Source organism: Coffea arabica, chromosome 11c (assembly GCF_036785885.1).
Source record: "Coffea arabica cultivar ET-39 chromosome 11c, Coffea Arabica ET-39 HiFi, whole genome shotgun sequence".
In the NCBI taxonomy this organism is placed as follows: Eukaryota; Viridiplantae; Streptophyta; class Magnoliopsida; order Gentianales; family Rubiaceae; genus Coffea; species Coffea arabica.
The window spans coordinates 19,371,664-19,376,936 of NC_092330.1; the positions used below are offsets into that span (position 1 = coordinate 19,371,664).

The 5,273-nt window shown below is 37.1% G+C and overlaps 1 non-coding gene across 1 annotated transcript; it reads right to left on the bottom strand.

Annotated features, from left to right (window-relative positions):
* Nucleotides 1-631: 631 nt before the first annotated feature.
* Nucleotides 632-738, bottom strand: LOC140020793 (small nucleolar RNA R71). Its single transcript, XR_011824763.1, has one exon. It is a non-coding gene; the product is annotated as a small nucleolar RNA R71 (small nucleolar RNA).
* Nucleotides 739-5,273: the final 4,535 nt, after the last annotated feature.

Below are 5,273 nucleotides of genomic sequence, written 5' to 3' on the forward strand. Positions count from 1 at the left end.
TTTGATTTATCTTTTTAACTATTGGTAGTGTATGCAAGTTGTTTTGATTTATCTTTTTAACTATTGGTAGTGTATGCAAGTTGTTTTGATTTATCTTTTTAACTATTAGTAGTGTATGCACCGAACCTCGCAGACAATTGTACCATTAGATCTAAAAATTGAGAGGACTTCGAGGAGCACAAGAAGGTGTGCATGGAAGATCAACAAGGAGGGACACTATATATTGAACTTTCTTGAATCGAACAAATGGTAGAAGAGGCTAATAGGAGAGCATTGAGAGAGTTTGCATTATCGAGAGGAAATGATCTACAAACAAGCATTACACAGCCCATGGTAAATGCTAACAACTTTGATATTAAACCTGCATTAATTAATTCAAATGGGTAATCTCAATTCGAAGGTAATGTTATCTAGGACCTTAACTCTCATTTAACCACTTTTATTGAAATTTGTGATATCATTAAGTTGAATGGTATTAGCTAAAATGCAATTTGGCTGAGGTTGTTTTCATTTTCATTAAGGGATAAAGCTAAAGTTTGGTTGAATTCACATCCACCTAACACTTTCACAAGTTGGGAAAATTTTTCTTGCTCATTGTTAAACAAATATTTGCCACCAGTAAAAACTGTTAAAGTTAAGAATGGATATAACTAGCTTTTGTTAGCAGGAGTGAGAATATTTGTACGAGGCATGGCAGCGATTTAGGGAGTTACATCGAAGATATCCACAGCACGATTTTTCAAATTGGCTCATAATGCAAACATCTATAATGGATTGAACTTCACCATAAAGACCCATGTGGATGTTGTAGTCGAAGGAGCAATGATGGGTAAATCTACTGCCAAAATCCATGAATTGTAAGATGGATAATGTGGTAAAGATGTTGAATACACATATGATTAATGTTGGTTCTAGTTGAAGTTCAAATGCTAATGTGGCTTATTGTACTATGTGTGGAAGAAATCGTGATGATTTTAGTTGTGCAAATGAACAGGTGCAATGTGACAGCCCCACCTCCCCCCTAAGGTGAACCAAAGGGTTCGGCGGACCGCCTGCCCAGCTCTCGCCGGGACTCAGTCGTTCACTTCAATCCTCTAACAAAACCAAAATAAACCCACAAGAATAATATAACAACGATCCAAAACTTAAAACAAAACTTATATACATTGCTATCTCGAAAGGAAGTACAAACGTCGAATATACAAAGGTTCTCAATTCACCATACAACCAGCCCGTGCCAAGCACTAGGCGAGAACCATTACAAAACCACAGAACTAGACCAAGCTAGTCTATACAGAGCTCTCATCCTTGCTCGCCTTCTCCTGTTAAGGAAAACAAAACTAAAGGGATGAGCTAAAAGCTCAGTGAGGTTCCGAACACATAGGCAAATAATAAATCCAATGCATTCACTACATATAACCAATAATTCAAGATACATTTATAATATAAAGCAATAAACACATTCATTAAAAAGATACGGGTATTCGTTCGTTCGTTCGTTCTCTTGTCATTTCCCCTTATTCCTCCAATCATTTGAAAATACATTTTTTTGTAAGTAAAACCCTCGTTCGTTCGTTCATTTCATTCACCTCCTTCTGGACGTTGGCCAGGCTCCACCAGAATTCAAGGTAATACTCAAGTATACCAAATTACACCCAGGGTCACCATATCGCCTGACCGAGTCCGTTTCTGGCTCGAGTCGATCGGTAACGAAGGGCAGGGCCCAGCCAAAAGGCTTACATCATGCACAACTAATGTTTCAATCATTAAATCATTGAAAATTTCACATTCATTTAGGTCGAGTGCGATAAAGTACACACTCGCCTAGAAAACTCGTTTTGGAAAATCATTGAGAGCACTTCACACGTTATCAAACAATAACACAAGTCATGAAGTCAAGAAACATATAGCAAACAAGGAACACTCACCTATTTACGCAAAACAACGAGCAAAATATCCTTCCGGATATTACCTTTAGTCACCGAGAAAACCTATGATTAAACGAGAAAGAATATAGCACAACCAATTAGGTGAAACCGAAGAAACCCAATAAATGAGGAGTAGAACGTATAAAATGGCTTTAAAGTGAAACGGGGCATTTGGACCGGTAGACGGAAATAACTAGGGTTTCATAAACCAAACGCAAAACCAGACTAAAAAGGGATATAAAATTTCCAACGGAAAACACTTGAACCAAAAACAAGTCGGAATCCAACTATATAGACTAAGAAATATTGTTTTCGGAATCGTTTATGTGGTTCGCGATCAACTCATGTTCAAGTAGGTGTTATAGACCAAATGTCTTGATGAAAATCATGTAAAAAGGTGAATAAAATACCTTAACTTTCACACTTAAACCTCACTTGAAAGTAGTTCACTTGTGGCCGAGAATATCCTAACTCATACCTCTTTCTTCGGGAAGGAGTAAATAAACATTGGGAGTTTCAAACGGTAGGGGTATCATGTTTTAGAATAATAAAACGATCATAGTATTTACCAAGCGGAAATATAGGAGTTCAAATAAAAACTTAACCCTCGAACCCCTTTTTAAAGAACCGATGACACTTTCAATGAAATACATCCAACTCGACATAAAACACATTTCCAATACCACTTTAACTCATACACATTACAAGAAAATAAACGAACAGCATTTCCCCCTAAATACTTCATTTTCTCCCTACAACTAAAACCCCATCTTGCAAGAATCAATCACAATCGCACATTCGGTTTATAAACAATAAAACACGTCCAATTAGGTCACAAAACCCTTCAATTAAAGTTAATTAGAAGCTCAAAAGCCCACCATTAGACAAACCCCCAAATTGAAACTCTAAAACCGGAAATTTACACCACAAATGGAAATTTTCCGCAAACAACCGCAATTCACACATAAAGTTTCATTTAACACCATTTTAATCCATCAATCCAAGACCAATCCATAACTTTCATATAAAATCAGAAAAATCCTCAATAATTCAGAAAATGGTCCAACTTGACCTAAAATCATGAAATCAACCACAATATAGCATAATTAACCTTCACTTAGCACTAATATACCATTATCAAAACAACAAAGAAACTTACTTAGCATCTCACCTTATAACTCAAGAAAGGTGATGACTTAGAGCTTCCCCTCTAAAAACAACTCCACCAAAACCTCTAGTCCTCCTTAGCTAACACTTGTACGGAGTGGCTTCAAAATCCAACAGTGAAATCTCAAGATTTAAGCAAAAATTGAAACTAGGAAATGAAGAGCTTTCTTTCTTCTCTCAAAGTGCACGGCTGAGCAAGGAGCAAAATGAATATATTTTTGGCCCAAAACAGTGTAAAAAGAGAAGGAAACAAACGGTCAAAATTGATGGCCGCCTGTGCCATGTCAGAATCCTGCCGGAATCTGGCCGGATTTCCGGCCGGATTCCTGGCCGAATACTGGCCAGAGAGGAAACTATTTTTTTTCAAAACTGACAACAATCCGGCCAGCAATCCGGCGAAGAACTGGCCGGATTTGCGGCCGGATTTGGCCCCTTCACTTTTGCACAAAAATTTTCCTTCTTTCCGAGTTCGATTGCCTCGCTCAACTGTACCTCCAACACATACACATATATACATATCTCACACACAAATACACGTATCAACAAAACTTTCCTTTGTTTAAAACAATTGGTTAACAAATTTTTACTAAAAGGGGAAGTGAAAATAAACCAAAAGGCTAAGAAAGTGTGAAAGGTTTAGGGTTCTCACATGCAATTTGTTAGCAATTATAATCAACCTCTACAAAACAATCCTTAAACACATACAATCCGAGACAAAAAATCATCCATATTTTAGATGGAGGGTGTGAGGACTCGCAAATTCCTTGCATATTTCTCAAAAATTTCCTTTTATTTGGAAATTATTATTTCATGTTATCCATGGTTCAATCACCCTAGAAAAGTGCCAATGACCATAGGAAATTAGGGTTTTCCTATTCGTTTTCCATTCAAGGTGAAATCGGATTTTTTTTTGTGTAACCGCAGTATAATTATCCGGTACCGAGTAAGGATCAAATTTGGTGCTTAAGAGTGACTTTTAAGTGAGAAATAATATGTGGTTAGAAGTAATGATAAAAAGTTAGTGAATTGGAAGTAAAAACCCTAGTACGTGCGATTTAAGAGAAAACGTGTCACACCGACGTGTACCGTGCACTACCAATTGAACCACCACTTGACCACCACCTTCTTGCCATACAAGTTTATTACTAATGGAGCAAAATATCTTCCCCCTCTTAGCTCTCCTATTGGCCGAAATTTAAGGCAAAGAAAAAGCAAGGAAAGAGAAAATTTGAGTGGTTGAAATTGAGCCAAGTGTTAGGCCAACTTGTGAACACAATTAGTCCTAATCCTCTTGTCTTATTAACACCATATTAGCAGCTTTTCTTCCTCATTTCTGCACCTTCACAGCCGAGCAAGAGAGAGAGAAAAGGGAGAGCAAGAAACAACCATTTTCTTCTTGATTTACACCATCCAAGTGAGAAACAAAAATTCTAAACCGATTAAGTTGTTATCTAGCTCAAGTGCTACCTACCGGTGTAATTTTCTTGAGGAACAAAGACCTTGAACACTTGTTTCTAGTTGCCTTGGAAAGGTATATATGCTAGAACCTTGATTCTCCGATTAAATTCATGCTTTGTTGCTAAATATGTCACATATGGTTGAATTATTGATGTATGTGGTGAAATAGAGGCTTGGATCATGATTTTTCCATTTTATTGGAATTTTTACAGTTTTCCTATGAGTCTTCTAGTGCTTAAAATTTGGGGCTTTGATGTTTAAAGTTTAATATGGGAAGTTAAGATGGTGAAGCAAGCCAAAAATAAAGAAATTAGCATTTGATTTCAAGAATTTCCAGATTTCAGGGACTTGAAAATTCAGTTCTGCCCGTTTCTATATCACCTAGTTAGAGGCCGAATTTGGCTTGGCATAAAACATGAAAGTTGTAGAGAATGATATTTTATAGTTTCCCACAAACTTTCAGCTCAATCGGACCAATGTAGCTTGTGAAAAGATGAAAATACCCTCGCTGATCTAGGTTACTTTCCAGAATTCCGCGTGGACAGTTTAGTCTCTTTGGTTGTGTTTGTTCACTATAATCCGTGCAGATTTAGCCAATTGTTAAAACATTAAAGTTTTAGTTCCCTGTCTTAGCTTTCCAGTGCAGCCAAGAACGCCTTAATCGGACCTCGGTAGACTGAGATATGGTCATTTGAATGCATTATGGTTGATTAGCCGAAT